Here is a 22,159-nt window from a genome sequence, read left to right as displayed (position 1 = left end):
TGATGGCTCGGAGCCTGGAGCCTGTTTCCGATTCTGTGTCTCCCTCTCTCTCTCTGCCCCTCCCCCGTTCATGCTCTGTCTCTCTCTGTCCCAAAAATAAATAAACGTTCAAAAAAAAATTAAAAAAATATATTAAAATTTGAATTAACTACATACTTTATAAATTAAAATTTATAAACTGGGGGCGCCTGGGTGGCGCAGTCGGTTAAGCGTCCGACTTCAGCCAGGTCACGATCTCGCGGTCCGTGAGTTCGAGCCCCGCGTCAGGCTCTGGGCTGATGGCTCGGAGCCTGGAGCCTGTTTCCGATTCTGTGTCTCCCTCTCTCTCTGCCCCTCCCCCGTTCATGCTCTGTCTCTCTCTGTCCCAAAAATAAATAAACGTTGAAAAAAAAAATTAAAAAAAAAAAATTTATAAACTGAATGTATATTTAAATATGTATTTAAAGTTAAACATGAGTTCTTACTAATGTTTGCCATATATATTCATAACTTAAATATGAATATATATGTTTAAAGTTAAATATGAGTTTATATTGGTGTCCCCGATTCTAATCTAGTACCAAAGGGTTTCTCCCATTGTCTCCCTTTTGCTTATCTATAGCTTCCCCCTCCAACAGGGGAATAACCTTGCCCCCACTATCCACCATCCATTTACTTGTTTGTCCCTTGTTGCTTAGTTTACATGCAAAGCAGTTTCAGGATTAACTCGTAACCCCATGAGGAAGAAATTTACTGACTGGAAAACAGTGGTGGCATTTAGCATTGTTTGCCTTTAACCTTAGGGTGGTTTCCAAAGTTACTTAGGTGACTGTCAAAGACAAAGTCTGCATTCCATCTTGGGATGCCCCAACATCCTGGTGGATTTTTTAAAATTGTGTGCATTAAGGCTCACTCTTTGTGATGTATAGTTCTATGGAGTTTGACAAATTCAGAGTCATTCATCATCCATCCCAGGTACATGTTAGAACAGTTCTTTCACCCTCAAAATCCCCCCATGAATCTGCTTTGTAGTCACCTACTGCTTCCGGTCACCAACCCCTGGCACCTGTTTTTTATTCCTATAGTATTGCCTTTTCTAGAGTGATCGTGCAGTGATTTTCTGCAAAACAATATATATGTATTTTGGTTCCATTAAAATTACTGTGCTTCTTGTATGAGAAATGTATTAATATAAGAGATAAAAGTGACATCATATCAAAAAGAAGATGGTTTTGCCATCCAAATTTCATCCTTTTGTGAGGACACACACACACATACACACACACACCCCGTTTATCCCACCGACTGATCATTGTGAAAAGAAGTACAAAATATATTGAGAACTTAAGAAAAGAGAACTTAAAAATATTTATTAGGTGTTGGGTCCTTGTTAAAAATTTATATTCTTGGCCTAATAAAGACTTTGCCACTCGGAAAGGATCAAAAAGATTGAAAAGTATTCTAATTGAAGATAAGTCGGTTTTGTAGAATCTATTAAAATAGATGAACTTAATTGTGGCAAAGTGAATTTCTCTCTATACATTCTCTCTATACATCTCTCTGCATTACCAATAATGTTAAACATGGTGGTTTTGTTTAGTATCTGTATAAACTTTCTAACTTGTATCGCCTGCCCACACATCCAGATCTGCCTCTATGGGCTTTCTTGAGAACTATTTGAGCTTCCTGGTAAGGGCCTCTACAGGTCTTGCTTCACTGGTACGGTGACTTCATGTAATCATTAAGGTAATCACCACCTCACCAGAGCAGAATAGCGGGCCCTACAAAAATTGAGACTAAATTCTCAATAAATGTGGTCTCAAATTTCAGAAATCTAAACATTTTAGTGTATCCACTAACCCGTTGATGCATTCAGTCAACCAACAAACATCCACTGAGAACATTTCAAGCACATCATGCTATCAATTGAAAATACCATGATAATAAAGCTTAGGATCTACTATCAAAGACTTACAGAGAAACCAGAGTAAGAGACTGTGAGGCATGTTAGGAGAAATGTGGTCAAGGAATGTAAACCTTGGATGGAAATCAGAGCGTGCTTCCCAAAGGAGAGGACAAGAGAGTTCAACCCTGGGTTACTCTCTTCATCTTGAATGTGACTTCCAAGAGTCAATGGTTTGGTTTCACTAAACAAGTGTTGATTTAGCAACTCTAGGCACTATTTGGACCATTAAGACAAGTGAATTATGAAACATGCCTCAGAATGTAAACTTACTTTCCTCCGTCACTATTCCTTGCTCTACTTGACAAAGTAATGAACAGATGAGAGTCATTGAAAACTAGTAATTAATGAGCATATAAACACTTGAGAATGCTGTTTAAGTGTTTAAACACCCTTAAGGGTCCATGCATAAGTCAAACATGTCGCTAGTCTTTTCATTTACACCACGAATTGACCTGGCAAACTGTTTTTCCCATGCAATTTAAAAGTAAGGTTCAAATCGGCCTATATAGAAACAACTGCAAATGAATGGTACGAAATGCCTGAAGTTGTATTTAAAACAAACAAACAAACAAACAAACAAACAAAAAATCCACGAAAATTCCAGCAATGGTGATCTTTGGATTGTGGGTTGTGGGTCATTTTTCATTCTCTTGTATGTTTTTTATATTTCCTGAGAGCTCTCTATTGATCATGCGTTGCTCCTTTAAGAAAAACTTGAAATAAAATTACAAAACCCGTGCAGGGCTTCCAAGAACACTTCAGTGTAAACTCTTTTGTGAGCAGTTCAATTCGGGCCATGTTTAACGTCAATCTCTTTACCAAGCTGGCTACACGTAACTCCTGAATCCGGGAGCCTAGTAATGCGAAACATACTGGAAGACTGTCCAGCAAGAGTAAGCAAAGGCCAGTGAGATAGTGTTATAGAGAACTGACAGTCTAGAAGCTGAGTTAGACACCAGTAGAAAGAGAACTGGAAGCAGAAGGGGCAGAAACAGAGAGAAGTTCCGTCATCACAATAGCAGACCATTGCTTAGAAAGCAACAGACGTCTACTCTAAAAGGACAAGATAACAAGATTAATAGAGCTGCTTCTTATCAGAATGGCGTTTTAGTGCTCCTTGAGGCCTGTGTGTTCTGTTCCGGGCTCCGCGGCTGATGAGATTATCTTGTTCTGTGTCTGCTTTTCACGTGTTCTTACAACACAAACCGTCAACTGAGGCCACCTGAGGACGTATCTGCTCCTTGAAACCTACAAGAAGCTAACTGGCATAGACAAATATTTAGATTGTATCCAGTTTTAAAAAATCTTTTTTCAAAACACTGTGATAAACATACTAGAAGAGAAATTTTTGTCTGTGTTTATAGTTACTTCCTTAGGACTGAGCCTCAGAGTAAAAACTGATGGGTCAAAGGGTAAAGACATTTTTTTCATGTTTTAAAGGTTTATTTATTTATTTTGAGAGAGACAGAGACAGCATGAGCAAGGGAGGGGTGGAGAGAGAGAGGGAGAGAGAGAATCCCAAATAGACTCCACACTGTCAGTGCAGAACCCATGCTGGGGGCTTGAACTCATGGAACCGTGAGTTCATGACCATGAGATCATGACTGTGAGATCATGACGTAAGCTGAAACCGAGAGGTATATGCTTAACCGACTGAGCCACCCAGGTGCCCAAGGGTAAGAACTTAAATACTACCAAACAGCTTGTCAAAAACTGCTTTGCTTACTATTGAGGTTTATTGGTTTTGCATGACTTTTATATCTTTTAATTTTTTATTTTGTGCGTTGTCTGCTTCTAATCTGTGTCTATATGGCTGATGATATATTTAGGCGGACCCAGTCCATTTGCAACATATTTCTTCCTTATTTGACTCCATTATGGAGGGGACAAAAGCTAAATTTTGATTTTCACCCTCTCTCGTTGATACGAGAAATAAATCTATAGGCACATTCTCCAAATTCTGCCTTCTTCCTGCTTGAACTGCCGGGAGACACAGCAATCATTTTGAAACCAGAAAGATAAAAGCTACCTGCTAAGAATTTGTGAGTCAAAAGGGTTAATCCTTGGACATTGGTGATGTTTGGGGACAACATATCAGCCTGGACTGATTCCCACGGGATTTCTTATTGCCGGAGTAAAACAGCCCCTTCACCTCTTCAGCCACTGGGGTAGGTTTTTCTATTTCTTGTAGCTAAATGCAATTTTGACTTGCTGCACCCATTTTTTCATGACTTCATCTATGCACGATTATCTATCATGCTTGTTGCAAATATTTTCCCAGTTGTCCTTAAGTTTGTGATGTTTTCCAATGCTCTCCTGTGATTTTTTCAATTGAAAATTGGAGAAATGTAGTTGAAAAATTTTGAAAGTTATTGGAGTTATAAGCAAAACAGAACACAGTCTATCAATTGTAACTGAAAACGATGAACAAAAACAAATCATATGTCTAACATATGGCAGTTATGTGTACATTTATAGTAATGAAAATGGGTTGAACTTCTTAAATTCCCCTAGTAAGATACAGTGGTTCTTAGACTGGTTAAATACATATGCATGCACACCCATATACATACAATCATGCTATTTATAACGCATACTCGAGCCAAAATGACCAAAAAAGTTGTAAGCAGATAGGCAAAGATATGCCAAGGAATGAAAAGAACAAGAAAGCAGGAATATATATTGAACGAAATATGATGTAGGGCAAAAAACAATAAGGAGGCCCCACACCACCATTTTATTGATAAAGCTGCACCATGATAAGAGTCATGTGATTTTATCCATAAACACTACATAGTTTTATACAGAGCAAAACACACTAGAAACACATGAAGAGGGGCACCTGGGTGGCTCAGTCGGTTAAGTGGCTGACTTCGGCTCAGGTCATGATCTCGTGGTCTGTGGGTTCGAGTCCCAGGTCGGGCTCTGTGCTGACAGCTCAGAGCCTGGAGCCTGTTTCGGATTCTATGTCTACCTCTCTCTCTGCCCCTCCCCTGTTCACGCTCTGTCTCTCTCTGCCTTTCAAAAATGAGTAAATGTTAAAAAAAAAAAAAAATTTTTAGAAACACATGAAGAAAATTCCAGAAACGCAATTTCAGTGGGACATTTTAATGTGTTTTACCCTTTGACAGGTAGGACAAGCAATACATAATATAGAGCCGAGTGGTATAATTAACATGTTTGATTTAATCAATACTTTCAAAATTATGTATGCAACAAAACAATGTGCCTTCATTTTTAGTATGCCTGAAATATAATAATTTAATATTTTGTTGGACATCGGGGAAATCATCAATTGAGCAGATTACTGCCTGTTCTTTCAGTATAAAGCAAGAGGGATTAATTTTAAAATTAAAACGTAAGCTGGGGCGCCTGGGTGGCTCAGTTGATTGAGCGTCCGACTTCAGCTCAGGTCACGATCTCACGGTCCATGAGTTCGAGCCCCGCATCGGGCTCTGGGCTGATGGCTCAGAGCCTGGAGCCTGCTTCCGATTCTGTGTCTCCTTCTCTCTCTTCCCCTCCCCCATTCATGCTTTGTCTCTCTCTGTCTCAAAAATAAATAAAAATGTTAAAAAATAAATTTTTAAAAATAAAATTAAAATGTAAGCTTTTGGCTTTCAACTTGGAGGAGGTGAAGGGACAACTCTCTTTGGTGGTCCTGAGCCCAGGCTCATCTGCCACCAGCCACCTCCACCATGATGCCTAAGTTCAACCCCGGTGAACTCAAAGTCATACACCCGAGGCGCACCGGTGGATAGGTCAGTGTCCCGGCCCCCAAGATTGGCCCTCTGGGTCTGTCTCCAAAAAGGATTGGTGATGAGAGCACAAGACAACCAGTAATTGGAAGGATCCGAGGATTACAGTGAAACTGGCCATTCAGAACAGACAGGCCCAGACTGAAGCGGTACCTTCTACCTCTGCCCTGATTATCAAAGCCCTCATGGAGCCCCCAAGAGACAAAAAGAAGCAGAGGTACCTGGGTGGCTCAGTCAGTTGAGTGACCAACTTCAGCTCAGGTCATGAGCTTGACGTTTGTGAGTTTGAGCCCCACATCAGGTTTGCTGCTGTCAGCCTGTCAGCGTAGAGCTGGCTTCAGATTTTCTGTCTCCCTCTCTCTGCCCCTTCCCCACTTGCACTCTCCCAAAAATAAGTATATTTTTTAAAAGAGATGAAGAGAAGCAGAAAAATATCAAGCACAGTGGAAATAACACTTTTGACGAGATTGTCAACATTTCCTGGTAGATGCGAGAGAACTCTCTGGAACTATTAAAGAGATCCTAGGGACGGCCCAGGCTGTGAGCGGCAATATTGATGGCTACCACCCTTGCAGGTGACATCACCAGTGGGCCAGTGGGACGCCCCACTAGTTAAGAACTAAGAAGGAAGGGGCGCCTGGGTGGCTTAGTCGGTTGAGCAACTAAGTCTTGATTTTGGCTCAGGCCATGGTCTTACAGTTCATGGGATCAAGCCCTGCATCAGGGTCCGCACTGACAGCACAGAGCCTGCTTGGGATTCTCCCTACCCACCCCTGCCCCTGCCCCTCCCCATCTCATGCACCTGCACACGTGCTCACTCTCTCTCTCTCAAAATGAATCCACCAAAAAAACAAAACAAACAAACAAAAGAACTAAGATGGAAAACATTTCAACAAAGGATCATTTGAGAGCCAAAAAGAAGTAAATTTAAAAAATTGTCTAAATTCTCTTTTACCTGAAACAGGAAATCTACTGCTTGTATATACCACATTTTGTTTATCCATTTACCAGTTGGTAGATGTTTGGGTTATTTCTACTTTTTGCCTACTATGAATAATGCTGCTGTGAGCATTTGCACTCAAGTTTTTATGGGAGCACATGTTTTCCGTTATTTTGGGTGCATATCCAGGGTTGGAATGGCTGGGTCATACGGTAATTACATGTTTATTTGTTTCGAGGAGCAAACAATTTTCCAAAGCAGCTGCACCATTTTAGATTCCATCCAGCAATGCATCCTCCCTAGCACTTGCTACTGGCCGTCTTTTTTATTGTCCTGTCCCCGGAAGTAAGGGTTACACGCAGCTCCCTTGATGCTTGTCTGAAGCAGTCACGTCTTTTAGGTAAGAGGTACCTGCAAAACCCTCTGTGTGTCCGCCAATAAGAGCCATCAAATGGATGTTCAGAGCAGCTTGGATGCTTGGACACATTTATCTTTTCACAGAAGACTAAACTGAGGGTGAGTATTATCTCAATATTTATGAATGTCTTCTTGGGGTAGAGAATTAAAAGAGCTGGAGAAATACCTCTTGGTTGATCTCCGTATCTCTGTCTCTTGAAAGTTCTGAGTCATGCTTAAGTAAAAGAATCAAAGTTTCATTTTGCTTTCTGGAATATATATATATATATATATATATATATATATTTATATTTATATAACATCTTCTTTAGCCATTCATCCATCAATGGACAGACAGGTTGTTTCCATATCTTGGCTATTGTTAATAACGCTGCAGTGAACACGGGGGTACAGATTATCTCTTTGAGCTTTGTCATTTCCTTTGGATGTATACACAGAAGTGGGTTGCTAGTTTATGTGGTAGTTCTATGTCAAATTTCCTGAGGAAGCTCCATACTGTTTCCATAGTGGCTGCACCAATTTACATTCCCACCAAGAGCACACAAGGGTTCCCTTTTCTCCACTTCCTCACCAACACTTGTTATCTCTTGTCTTTCTGATGCCGGCCATTCTAACAGGTGTGAGGTGATAGCTCATTGCGGTTTTGATTTGCATTTGTTAAGGGTCCATTTGCATTTTGTTCTATAAAGGGGAAATTGACCGAAGATGTCCCAAAAGAGTTGGACACAATAGACATTGGGACATTGTCTTACTCTTTCTCTGTTTCTTGCAAAAATCTCTGCTGTCAGTTTAAATGATAAGTATGGCCGGCCTTTCATCTGATCGCAGTGGTGAGGTCTTAGGTTCAATCTGTGAGATAGAGTTAGAAGAGTTCTTTTAACTTGCTTTGGTCTTAGGTCAGGAAATGTCAAATATCTCTACTGAGTCCATTCTCAAGCCCATGACAGGCATTGTTACATATCATGTCACACCACACTGTCCCACCGAGTTCTACTTCTGTCTTAGAATCCTTGGTGGTACAGAGTTTCAAGAAGCCACAGCTAATTGATTAGATTTGGAGAATAAAGTGAAGCCTATTCATCACCCTTGTTCTAAGAGCTATCCAAGTCAATCTAGTTTACCTAAGGATATTCTTCTCGGGACTCAGACTAGCTCATCACAGTTCTGAACTGGTGTTGGAAGCTAAAGTCACAGCCCTTTAAAAAGTGTTACTTGTTTCTACTGTGTCCTCAATGCGTGTGCGTGCTCTGCTAAAATCTGAAGTAATTTAAAAACCCTACGCCTTCCCCACTTTGTCATGATGGAAAAGGCCATTGAGCACCTTGAAAAAGATACTTTTATTTCTATTACCTCAGCCAAATGTGAACTGCGGCAAATAATTCTGCCAATATGTCTCCACCTCTATGGCTCCTGTCTTCTTTGTATGCTGCCCTTCCTCTCTTGCTGAGTTTCACTTGTCTGGAGTCACTGCTTCAGGGAGCTATGGTCAGCCATGCCTGTCACAAGATTTTCCAGCCTCAGTTCTCTTCAACTGAAAAAATACTAGGTCAACTAATATCCAGTCTGTCCATAAAGATTACATTCTCTTCATTTCCTTATAAGATATATTATCTTATCATCTGCAAAGTTCTAAAACACTTAGCAACAGACTATTGCTACTGCTATCTCTATCCCCTCACCTTGCCCCTCACCATTGCCAGTTGATTTTCATTCATTCTTGGCCAGCTTTAATGAGACAGAGAGAGACAGAGCATGAGCATGGGAGGGGCAGAGAGAGGAGGAGACACAGTGTCCGAAACAGGCTCCAGGCTCTGAGCTGTCAGCACAGAGACCGACGCGGGGCTCGAACTCACAAACCGCGAGATCATGACCTGAGCCGAAGTGGGACGCTTAATCGTCCTGAGCCACCCAGGCGCCCCGAAGCGTGTTTTCTCTACATCAGCACTAATAACATTTTGAGCTGGGTAATTCTTTGCGGTAGACGTCTGGTCCTGTGCAGTGTAACATCTTTGGCCTCTACCTACTAGATGCCAGTTAGCAGCCCCGCTGTCACCACCCACCTCATTATGACAACTAAAAATGTCTCCAAAAATTACCCAATGTTGTTGGAGAGCAGGCGACAAAATTATCCCCGATTGAGAACCGTTGCTATAAAGGAAACTTAAGTGTTATCATGCATATAAAAGGGCTGTATATACTGTGCACTTTAGGAACTATTGTATTTTTTATTATTTTTATTTTTTTAATGTTGACTTATTTTTGAAAGAGAGGAAGAATAGGAGAGCGAGCGCATGCAGGGCAGAGAGCTGGGGAGACAGAAGATCTGAAGCAGGCTCTGTGCTGACACCAGGGATCCTGATGCGGGGCTTGAACTCATGAGCCATGAGATTGTGACCTGAGCCAAAGTCGGATGCTTAACCAACTGAGCCATCCGGGTGCTCCGGAACGACTGTAGTTTTCAACACGTGCTTTGTCAATATGTCGGAGAGGAATGTGAGAAAAAAGTAGATGCAAAGAGTAGGGAGGTGGTTTTTAAGTGGCATTCTACCTTATTGTCTGCATGGAAGTTGTCTCGTGAGAAAAGACAGACTGTCTAAGGATGTCTTAAAAGAGGTTGTGACCCACAATCCAGGTCATTCCCTAATATAAAAAAGGATCCACTATCTAGCTTTGATAGAAATCGACTCAGTGTCTCCAGCCACCTTAAAATGGATCAACAGCTTCATAAGGACACATAAAGCATGAAACAAGAAAATACTTTTCCATCAAGTCAAGAGATAGATAGCATGATTAATCGGAATCTACAGTTATTTGAGTTGCCATCAATAGCAATCTGGTTTACCTACGATTCGTCGTGACAGGGGTCTTGAAAAGTAAAATGTGCACATGGGTAAAATTTCAAACCATACAAGAGATATTCGTTGGGAAGTAAACTTCATCCTCACCCCTGACCTTTAGTCTCTGTTTCCTGGAGCAACCACTGATATCAATGTCTTGGTCATCGGGAGATATTTTGTGCATGTGTGTGTGCACGTACACACGTGTGTGTGTGTGTGTGTGTGTGTGTGTGTGTGTAGGCGTCAGTGTAGGAGTTGAAACTCACACATCAATAATCCTGTAATGACAAAAACAAAATCAACCTTTAGCCCCAACTGAGGAAAAAAACACCTTTCTGGTCACTCTGAGAAAGGGAAAAACCTAAGTATTACACATTATTCCCCCTCTCTGGTCTTCTTTTAATACTGTATTTGGTCAATTCTAAGATGCCCACTGTCAAATTTCAGCATGGCTGAAATTGGAAGGTATCTTAGATTTCACCTTACATTCAGTGAAACACAGAATTGTTCTGCTATTCATAATCAGATAGCTGATAACCCCAGGGGGTACATCATTCTTTTATCCAGACGTTGGTGGAGTAAATTATCATTTTAAATTTTCTGAAAGGGTGAAAGAAAAGAGCCAGACTCTGGCTTTGACGAAACAGCCAGCTTCTGGGTGCAACTCATGGAGATGTACCAGGCCCACCCTGTAGGGGGCGCTGATGGTGTCCGATTATCTTTCATTTGAGGGGTTTCATCCACTACCAGTCTGCACACTCTCCTTCCTGCCCAGGTTAAACAGGCAGTGTGGTAGAATGGGAAGAATCTGGATTTTAGAGTTAGGAATGCCTGGGTTACATTTCTGGGTCTGACACTTTCTATGTGGTGCTGGGCAAGTTATCAGCCTGAGCTGTAGTTTCCTCCTCTATAAAATGGACATAATGATTGCTCTTTCTCAGGCTTATGGTGATCATTAAAGCCTCCGGCAATGTGAATGCCATGGAATTCTTCCCTTCCTTCCTTCCTTCCTTCTTCCTTCCTCTGTCCCTTCCTTTCTTCCCTCTTCCTTCTTTCCTTCCTTTCTTTCTTTCTTCCTTCCTTCCTTCTCTAGCTGTTATCTATCCATCAGATATCTATTGATCCATCTATCTATCCCTCCCCCAGGTGTTAGCCCTTGGAAATCCCCAAGCCCTCCAGTTTTGTAGGGTCATCTTGTGCTTTAAGATTTAATAAAAATTAGGGGCACCCGGATGGTTCAGTCAGTGAAGCATCCACCTTTAGCTCGGATCATGATCTCACAGTTCCTGGGTTTGAGCCTGGCCTTGGGCTCTGAGCTGGCAGTGCAGAGCCTGCTTGGGATTCTCTCCCTCCCTCTCTCTCTCTGCCCCTCCCCTGCTGGTGCGCTGTCTCTCTCTCTCTCTCTCTCTCTCTCTCTCAAAATAAATAAATAAACTTCAAAAAAAGATGTAATAAAAATTGACTCACAATCCAGTCCCACTTAAGATGGAACATCCCACGTCCTTCCCGATATCCCCGGGCAGCCTTTGTGGGGCCTTTTTGCTGCTTCCACTGAATTCCTTCTTTCCATCCTGCATTTTACCTCCTGGGCTATTGGTGGTTCCTTTGAAACTATGTCACTCTGACAGCACGCGAAACCCCTCGCCTCCAAAGTATGGCTGACTTAAAGCCATGTGTGAATGCTTTATTACACTCCATGGCCCTTAAAGAGGAGCTCATACTGCAAAGCACAATAAAACAACAGATATGTTCCAACTGGATACCAGGCTTCCGTGCAGGATGACTGCATAGAGTAGAGAGCGTGCACTCTGCATCAGGCCACTCAGGTTCAAATTCTCGTTCCATCACTTACTAGCTACGACCTTGGCGTGGGGAGAGGCAGTTTGCCATGTGCCCCAGGAGTCCCTGCATGTCCTTGCTGAGTGTGCCAAACCACAGCCCCTCATCATCCCCTGACCCCGGCAGTTTCTGGAGCCGGTCACACAGCAATGAAGTCAGTCAAGGCGCTCACAATGCGAGTACTTCACAACTCGCTTGCTATAAAAAGTGCCGACCCTTCGACCCTGGGTTCCTCAGAGGCAGCATGACCCAAGGTGTGAGTAGCTGCCATCTGGGCCCATTACTGCTTCATGGGACTTAGGGGCAGGGGAACCTGTGGCCGTGTTGATGCTCCCGCTGTTGGCTGCGCCGTGAGTCATAGACCATCTCGATCTCATCCGATCCGTCGCATATCCACCTCTGCACCCATGACGTGAGGGCCGACCAACGTGGTGCCGGCCCACTCGTGTCCTTGCAAGCCTGTTACTCTTTGCCATTTGGGGCTTTTCCCCGATACTTTAGTAAGTTACTTAATTTCCCTGTGCCTCAGTTTCTACACTTGACTAAGCGGAGAAAAGTAACAGCGTTTAACTCCCATCGTTGTGAGACTCAAACCAGTTAACATAAGTCAAGCACTTAGAACAACACTTAGAACTGGCACATAATTATGTTAGCTCCATTTTTTCCCCTGTCTGCTCCTAACTTCTTGCCCTTTAAAACTCAAAATTCTTCTAAACCTTGCCTTCTAACACTCAAAATTGTACCTTTATTTTGCAGGGAAATGTACTTTTCTTTGTCCCACTGCTAGGTTACTACGGCCATGCCTTGTGGGTTAACTTTTCCCAAACAGAATGCTTAACAAAGACAGTTTTCTTCCCTAATCAGATTTTTTCCCCCTGCAGTTCTTAAATGAGTCATGTTTGTGTGTTTCTGCTACAACAGAGGTGGTATTCAAATCGTGTAACAGGCGCTCTTGCAAGGGCACTGACCCGTCAGAACTCTCTGGAAAGTAAATATACCAGCAAAGATCAAGCCTAGCTGCAGTGATCTACATACTCGGGGCCAAAACATGTTTTTTGTAATATAATAACTTAAAGTATTTTCCCCTTTCCTGCCTCTAAGAGACCGATCAGCTTCTAGCTAGGGGATGTTGTTAACCTAACTTGAGAGGAGGGGTGAATAGCGGGTGTAGACACAGAATTAAAGAAGCTTTGAGAGGTAGTAAATCTATCTATGTAAAAAAAAGGGGCTACGTGGGAGGAAACACAAGATCCCAGGAGCAAAAGGAGGCAGATGAGAAAGGAGAAGTGATCTGTAGGGTAAAGCCAGGATGAGATCAGCGTTCCTGGAGAGAGGGGACAAAAATATTTGAGTTGCTCCCAAGACAAATAAAAGTTTGGGGAAAGGAGGTGCCTAAGAAGGAGTTTTAGAACTTTTGACATGTGTTATGTGATGCAGTTCTCGGGTTCCTGTCTCTTTAAGAAACATTTAAATCAACACACGAGTTTCAAAGATCATTTTGGAGTGAAATTTGTGCTTCTTTGGAACTTGACACCATGCTGAGGATGGTCTTAACTTCTCTTTTTTACATTTATTTATTTTTGAGAGACAGAGACAGAGCACAAGTGGGGGAAGGGCAAAGATAGAAGAAGACACAGAATCCGAAGCAGGCTCCAGGCTCTGAGCTGTCAGCACAGAGCCCCATGCGGGGCTCGAACTCACGGACTGTGAGATCATGACCTGAGCGGAAGCCAGACGCTTAACCGACTGAGCCACTCAGGCGCCCCCCTGCTGAGGATGGTCTTAATGGCAGCGAGTTAACGTCCGAGTGTCTATTTATACATCATATTTACAATAGAAACAGGAATATAATTATTCGAAGGATTTATATTCGGCTTATGTACAACATTCAAAACGCGTACACACATTATACAATATCTGGGTATACACTGATATTACTCGAGACATGCAGCATGCAATGAGTCTTACTGCAGTTATCAAATACACGCGCGCGTGCCTGTGAGCGCACGAAAAGCCTCACAACTGAAGCCAGGGCAAACGCATGCGCAACGTCACGTGGCTCGCTGAGACTCCAAGTGAAGGTGGAAAAAAACGTCTCTTGAAGGTACAATAAGTCGTTGGGTTTTTGTTGTTGTTTTTTCTTTAAGCAACCGGGGAATCAGGTTTGGGGGTGACTGTGGTTCTCTGGTGGTGCTCGTTTGCAGCAGAGGAGGAAGGGCAGACCATTGCATAAAGGTAGGAAAACACAGCGCCCGCGAGTTGGGTCCAAGCGGAGACGGATACTAAAGAAGAGGGAGGAGCCAGTAAATTGCCAGAGCACCTGGGGGTGGGGAACCGCGTGGGAGCAGGCTTTACTTCGGTTTCTGTCCACTTACGTTGGTTCTGTTTCGTGCTGCGTTTTGTTGCGTTCCAAGGGCAGCTCTTCCCCGTACCCACTTAGCCCAAACGTTTTTCTCCTGGATTGAGGGAATGTAGCGGAGATTTAGGAAATCACAGAACCTGCCACAATTTGCAGTGTGCGTCAACCTGCCGTCGTGCTTGCCTTCTCTCTGCCTCAGTCTCCTCTGCTCATTAACCTCCCTGCTCCCTCACTGGTGCAAACAAATTCCTTCCTTTGGCTTACTTACGGGTAGTAGTTAGGAAACCAACTTGTGTTATAACATGTCCCTAGGATCTCCGTCTTCACCCCACGGCGGTTTAAGGGTTTTCTTCCGATCCAATTCCTCCCTGCCAGGATGGAGTTCTTGCAAATAAAAGTTTTTTTCACCACCTCCGTCATTAATTGTGCAATGAATATATTTTTTTTCTTGTGGTGGGGTAATATTTGCATATTTATGTGGGTTTTTAAAAAAAATCCTTTTACTGATCTGTTTTTTCCCCCACCATTCAAGGAGTGTTCGGTTTTTTAGAGCTCGAGATAAAGAGACGATACAGGGTGAACAATTAAATGCCTAACTTTTAAGCTCTTGAAAATAATTTTGTAAAGTCCATAGCAGAGCAAAAGGTCTTAAAAGCTTTGACTTTCGATTACGAGCCAGGTACTTGACGAAAAAACAAAACAAAACAAAAAACAAAACGTGTTTGGGTTTTTTTTTTTTTATCCCCAAAGTCTGGCTTGAAATACCCAGAGCCAAAACTTGGAGGACGGAGTACCTGATATTTATACCATAACCACACAGAGGAGTATGTGATGTCATAAAAGGTGTCCCGCTCAGAGGATAGGGTTTGGCCAACCCATGGGAAAGCAAGGATTGTGGGGGATGTGCTAAGGGCTCAGTGACTGGTGGGGCCTGGGATCTCCACTCCTTCCCAGAAGGCCAAGTCTCTGTGAGAGGCAGCATAAGCTTGAATACCTCTGAGGCATTCCAGAGCAAATAGAACCATCGCTTGACTTCGGGGACAACCTGAGTGACTCTAAACCTCGGAGGACACCTTTACATCTGCCCGAGCAGGACAAGGATCAGGGCTGGGGCTGGTCGTAAGGGTCTGAGGGACCCTCACAGAGTCTTATACCCCAGCGTGATGCAGGGGAAGGACCTGGAATCACCAGGCTCCCCGAGAAGCTGAGTGCACAGGTGCATCTCTGTGATTAGGACAAGGAAGATAGAGAATTGAGGTGTGACAGCAGGAGCCCCGGCAGCAGCACCAGAGAGCAGTGCCCCAGGCGAGCCCAGACAGAGACATCTGTGGTCCGAACCCACACATGCCCACCCCTGATGCCACAATTTCACACAAGCGCCTCTCAAACTCAGAGGCCATCCAGGAACAAAAGGACTAGAGCAGGGTTGGAGGATTGAGTTACTCGTAAGAGACTGAGCTTTAAAGTGAGAGTAAATTAATCAGGGTACAAGTGAAAAATGGAGGCTCATGAACTAAGCTGGAATCAGTTACAGAGAAATCATGAAAATGTGTATATAAGCCATCCTGTGGTAATGCAAAGTTTGCATTCCCAAGTCTTTTGGGAGGGTTACCTGGCAACAGCTACTAAAATTAAAAATGCAGGGGCGCCTGGGTGGTTCAGTTGGATAAGCACCCATCTTTGGCTCAGGTCATGATCTCAGAGTTCGTAAGTTCAAGCCCTGCGTCAGGCTTTGTGCGGACAGCTCAGAGCCTGGAACCTGCTTTGGCTCTTTTAAAAATAAAAGAGCCAGGGGCACCTGGGTGGCTCAGTCGGTTGAGAGTCCGACTTCGGCTCTGGTCATGATCTCACGGCTCATGAGTTGGAGCCCTGCGTCGGGCTCTGTGCTGATGGCTCGGAGCCTGGAGCCTGCCTTGGATTCTGTGTCTCCCTCTCTCTCTGCCCCTCGCCCGCTCATGCTCTGTCTGTCTCTCTCTCTGTGAAAAATAAATAAACATAAAAAATAAGTAAATAAATAATAAAAATAAAAGAACCAGAATGCAAAGAGATGTGTATAAAGATTTTTATTTTGACAATATTTACAGTGTCAAAAGACTGGAAAAAGCTTGAAAATATCTTATCAGTGAGGATGAGGTGCATAAAAACTGCACATCCAAAGCCTGAAATACTTTGTAGCAATTAATATGTTGATATAGATTATTTTTTAAAGAGGAAGTTACAGTGGGAGTATATGGTACCTTATTTTTGTTGAAAAATGGGGATCCTTAGGCATGTTATTATAAAAATGTAAAAAGATACATCAAACCGTTAGCATTAGCTCTCCAATGTTTTGAATGTAGTTTTGAAGGAGGACACTTATTTTCTGGGTTTTTTTTTTTGTTTTTTTTTTTTTTAATTTTCTTTTTTTTTTTTGAATGTTTATTTATTTTTGGGACAGAGAGAGACAGAGCATGAACGGGGGAGGGGCAGAGAGAGAGGGAGACACAGAATCGGAAACAGGCTCCAGGCTCCGAGCCATCAGCCCAGAGCCGGATGCGGGGCTCGAACTCACGGACCGCGAGATCGTGACCTGGCTGAAGTCGGACGCTTAACCGACTGCGCCACCCAGGCGCCCCACTTATTTTCTGTTTATATACTTCAATATTGTTTGACTTGAAGCAAAGAGCGTGTTCTAATTCTGTAATATATTTTAAGCCGTAAAACAAAAATATGAAAAGAAAATATAGATATGAGAAGGGGGGAAAACCCTCAGTTTAGCACTAAATTTTAAATTATACTCTCAAAAGTGTCCAGAAAAAAGTGCATATCTTTCTGAAAGATTAGACTTTCACTTCTCTCCTGCTTGCCTTCCCTTAACTCTGCACCTCTGGTAAAAGCGATGAAATATAGTGAAAGGGGTGGGGGCGTGGGGGGAGGTACCTTAAAATAGATCATTTACATTGTGAAATATACTCAAGAATTAAGATTTGAGGGGCGCCTGGGTGGCGCAGTCGGTTAAGCGTCCGACTTCAGCCAGGTCACGATCTCGCGGTCCGTGAGTTCGAGCCCCGCGTCGGGCTCTGGGCTGATGGCTCAGAGCCTGGAGCCTGTTTCCAATTCTGTGTCTCCCTCCCTCTCTGCCCCTCCCCCGTTCGTGCTCTGTCTCTCTCTGTCCCAAAAATAAATAAACGTTGAAAAAAAAAATTTTTTTTTAATTAAAAAAAAAAAAAAGAATTAAGATTTGATCTTGAAAGCTTCTGAGTCCTAATTTTCAAGGCCTACATTCAGCCTGGGGAATCAAATCTCCCTTTCCCAGATAATGCCCCTTAATCTGAGAGTTACACCCACCCCTCTACCCCCCATAACCTGTGCCCACGCCCTTGCCTGTTTCCCATACTCCCCACATTCACATCCCTGGATCTCCTTGTCTCTGACCTAATCATTTCTTTTATTTTTTTTTTAATTTTTTTTTTAATGTTTATTTATTTTTGAGACAGAGAGAGACAGGGCATGAGCAGGGGAGGGGCAGACAGAGAGGGAGACACAGAATCTGAAGCAGGCTCCAGGCTCCGAGCTGTCAGCACAGAGCCCGACGTGGGGCTTGAACTCACGAACTGTGAGATCATGACCTGAGCCGAAGTCGGACGCTTAACCGACTGAGCCACCCGGGCACCCCAGCCTAATCATTTCTTTTAAAAAAAGGTGTTTTTTTATGTTTTTATTAGAGAGACAGAAAATGAGCAGGGGAGGGGCAGAGAGAGAGAGAGAGAGAGAGAGAGAGAGAGAGAATCCAAAGCAGTCTACAGGCTCCGAGCTGCCAGCACAGAGCCCAATGCAGGGCTCAAACCCACAAGCAGTGAGATCATGACCTGAGCCGAAGTCGGAAGCTGCACCGAGTGAACCACCCAGACGCTCCTGACCTAATCATTTTTTATTGCTGCCTACCTAAAAAAAGAGAGAGAGAGAGAGAGAATGTCACATATGGACATCATAACTTCATTGTGGGAGGTATACTTTTAATGGATGGAGCACTGGTGGGAGCACTGAGAATCCACACCAAGTTCCCCAGTAACTTTTCTCATGAAAATCACTTCATCCTCAGACATGGGATAATGGAAGGGGGCAGGGCTGGCTAGGCCGGGCGGTTCCTTAGGACAATTCAAGTAGGAAGTGTTCCAGGCTGTGTTCAAGGTGGTCCATAATCGCTAGTAAGTTTAGCAAGGAGAGAGAGGAAAGCAGCATCAGAGAAAAGATCAGAGCTGAAGGAGTTGATGGGGTGGTGTGTCAAGCTTAAAATGGAAAAGAGAAGAACCAAGAAATAGAGTATCAGCAAAGAGATTCAGCAGTTAAATTGTTTAGTATCCTGTTCACTCTGGCCTTCTTTCTCATGGTTCAGTGCATTTCACTGAGCTCCAGATATGCTCTTAAAATTTCAGAGTCAACATCTGAGGAATTTAAGCTATAAACCAGATGAACATAAGGGAAGGGAAGCAAACATAATATAAAAACAGGGAGGGGGACAAAACACAAGAGACTCTTAAGTACAGAGAACAAACTGGAGGGTTGCTGGAGGGTTTGTGGGTGGGGAGATGGGCTAAGTGGGTAAGGGGCATTGGGGAGGACACTTGCTGGGATGAGCACTGGGTGTTGTACACGGGATGAATCCCTGGAATCTACTCCCGAAGTCATTTTAATACTATATGCTAATTAACTTGGACATAAATTAAAAAATAAATAAGGGAAAAAAAATTCAGAGTCAGGAAGGACAAACGCGCGGGAGTGTCCATCAGCTAGAAATAAATTTGTGTATACACACTTCAGTATATTTTCCACTTCGTGATTTAGCTTAGGGTAAAAAGTATAAAGCCTTGCATTTCTTCAAAAAAGATATTTAATTTTCCAACCGTCATTCCGATCCACTTAAATGCAGAGTCATTTTTGATGTGATGACAGGCCATGGGACAAGGTGGTCTCCATGATTCTGTGTCCAACCAAGGAGTCTAAGAATTAAGCAGATCGATGTCTTCTGGGCAAAAGAGTAGCAATCTGTAGGAAGCCCTTGGCTGGAAGCAGGGCCAGATGAGGCCGGAGGCCGTGCAGTCCGTGGTGGGCTCCTTTTTAACGAGGAAACCACCCCCGGAGGCATTTAGCTCACTTCAAGAATTGATGATGCAAAGCAAATGACCTATTTAATGCTTAATCCCCTGAGCCCTGACTTCTGCTTGGCCTTCTGAGGCAGCGCAGAGGACCTGAACCAGACTGCTCAGGAGGAAGTAAGGAAACGACCCCCACCCACCACACCACTCCCCTACACAGAAGTGAGAGTAAGTTCAAAACTGGGGGGAAGTGTTTGGTGCCAAGGCCTTTGGCCTCTTCCTGCCCGTGTTGAGCAACTCAGGCACACGCTACCCGTGTCCTGGCAAGAAACTCTAACTCCCGCAACAGTGGGAGGAAGGCCAGAGAGGACCAAAACCTTCAAACAGAAGCTCAGTAGCAGAACTGGGAGGGAGGGAGAGGAAGAAGTGAGGCAATTGCCCCGGGCATCCTGGGCTGGTGACTCAGCAGCCTGCCTAAAGACAGGAGCCGGCAATTCTGGAAGAGTTAGGGCTGGTGCCACCACGGGGGGGTGGGGAGGCTTAGTGCAAAGGAGGAGGGCAGGTGTCCTCGTCAAGAAAAAGCGCATGGTCCAGAAGGCAGAGACAGACAGCCTTGTCCACCAAGGAAATTCTGGTTTCTCTGTCCGGGCCTGGGGTTAAACGCTGTAGAAAAGAAAATGCCCAGCAGGTGGCAGCACCAGATAACTGGAGTAAAACCGGAGCAAATTTCAACACCGCCGTTCATCTTGCAACCCACCGCGCTGTAACTTTCTTGGGGGGGGGGAATTCACTTAGCTATTAGTGCGTATCTCCCTAAGAAGAAGAGGCGTCCAGTTCATCTTGGTATCCCCAGCACTCAGCACAGTGCCTGGCACATGCTGAGTGTGTTTGTTGATGGAACGGATCCATGAATACAAAAATTTTCAAATTTTACCTACACTAGAAAAAAAGTCCAATTCCCTTCTTCTTATTCCATTACTGCTTTTATCATGTTAGTTACAAATTTAATTAGTTTAGGTAATAATAATAATGCGCCATACTAGAGTAATTCTCCACTTACCCTTTTGCCAACCTACATTTTTATTCTCTGCTTAATTAATTTTTCCCTCTGTCTTCGGAGACTTTTAAAACCCCCAGGGGTTCAAAAAAAAAAAACAAAACCTGACATTAGAGATACAACAGCCTAAATTCCAGGTTAAAAGAATTCACCTACGTTTGGATGTTGATGTTTATAAGGAAGGCAAAAGACAGTTGTTCTTTGATTAGTTGTATTTTTTAAAATCAATGACCTGCTTGCCAACTGTGCTTATCTTAAATTCTACTCGTGAACAACCTTTTCTTTAATTGGCCCTCTCTGATATCTGCTGTTGTGCTGTGGCTTGTGGTTTTTTAGAATCCTTGCTTACTAATAATATTTTAAGGTCATAAAAAACAAAAAGACTAAGTAAACTGATATGCAGTGAGAGTTGACTATGCTAACCAGGCACTGTGATACATGGAGTTAGAGTGTGACTTTCTATCACTCTTTAGAGAGATTTTAAAAAAAAAGAAAAAAAAAAAAAAGCTTCACCTTTTGTGTAACCAGGGACACACAATGGCCACAGTGAGCACCAAAAGAATTTCCGTATCTACCTATATGAGGGGGGAGCCAAACTTTCCCTAAAAGCTAATGGCAAGATCTTTGCTAACAAATTAATGGAGGCTAGCAGCACTTAGTTGCAGTACGAAGAGCAGTCTATGCATATATATAGGAGTTCTTTGAGGGCAGGAATGTTATCTTATATATTTTCATATCCCTGGCACCTCACCCAGAGTCTGGCATATTTTAAGGCCTCAGTAAATATTTACCGTATGGGTGGAGACTATGAAGACATATCACACTGAACAATGGTACTTGAATCCGGGCCACGTTCTCAGCAGAAGAAAAGAATGGGGAAACAGATCATGGGAGCCATCATTCATCAGATTCATAAGGATGGGCCCAGAACCAAAAGAGTTAGATAGCATCATCTGGAGCTGCTGACACCCTTGATTATCTTTCCCATCTCAGGAACTCCTAGCCTCCCCCTGTTCAACTCTGTTACACCTAATCATCTTACTACAGCTTTTACGCCTAACGCAACGTTCCTGAGCTCGCAGAGCCCGGTTAAGTCCTTCTTATCCATAGGGGAAACGTTCTGAACTATCATTAGTCTCCCTAACTAGGATACCAGGAATATTGTATCCGAAAAACAATGGTCTCAAATATTGATGGTCCCCAGCATTACGCTTAATTCCTCTTCCATTTTCTTTCTGCATGCTTTCCCGAAGCAATCTCATCCCCACCCGTCATTTCTATACCAGTGACTCCAGATATGTACCTGTAATGTAGATTTGCCTCCTGAATTCCAAGTCCATACAGACAGCTACCTACCTACCTTATATCTCTACAAGACACGCCATAGCTATGAAACACATCCTATCATAGATCAGATTCTGGAGCTTCTGGTGTAACATGGAAGACTGAGCATGCCCACTTACCTCTTTTCCAAAAACCACATTAAAACCATGGTAAAGAAAGAAGAAGGTGTGGACATTCCTAACACAGCCCAACAAAGCGAGTAAGATAGAAGCCACAGAAGGAGTCGAGATTCCAAGAAAGTTCTGAAAGTCAGGACATGGAGGAAGAGGGGTGACTATTGACCAGAGCAGAGTAACCTCCAGCCTAGAACACCCAAGAATGAGACTGTGGCCAATGAAGGAGTCAACCTGTCCGGAGTAAAGCCAGAAACGCCCTCTACTCGCTGACCCCCAAATTCTGCAGAAGGCAAGAGTGAGAAGCAGGCAGAAGGCAAACAAAAGTACTTCAGTGCCTTCAGAAATATGAAGCATGACACTGCAGTCATAAAACAAAAGGAGGATGAAAGATATGAGTGCCCAAACTTCACGCTTCTCACCAACCTGCTTCTAGTCCTATACCCTCTATGTCTGGGAACAACACCATTGCCCGTTC

General features: G+C 43.4%; 1 long non-coding RNA gene across 2 annotated transcripts in view; it reads left to right on the top strand.

Annotated features, from left to right (window-relative positions):
• Positions 1-13,764: 13,764 nt before the first annotated feature.
• LOC147579317 (uncharacterized) overlaps positions 13,765-22,159 on the top strand; it is a 49,244-nt gene continuing 40,849 nt past the window's right edge. For both annotated transcript variants that reach the window (XR_015253160.1, XR_015253159.1), the window contains exon 1: positions 13,765-13,837. This is a non-coding gene — a long non-coding RNA (uncharacterized LOC147579317). The remainder of the gene's footprint in view (positions 13,838-22,159) is intronic.

The sequence above is a fragment of the Puma concolor genome, chromosome B4 (genome assembly GCF_028749965.1).
Source record: "Puma concolor isolate L17-30 chromosome B4, mPumCon1.1.hap2, whole genome shotgun sequence".
Taxonomy (NCBI): domain Eukaryota; kingdom Metazoa; phylum Chordata; class Mammalia; order Carnivora; family Felidae; genus Puma; species Puma concolor.
Note: the sequence above shows the minus strand (reverse complement) of the source record. Positions and strands in the feature narration are given on the sequence as shown.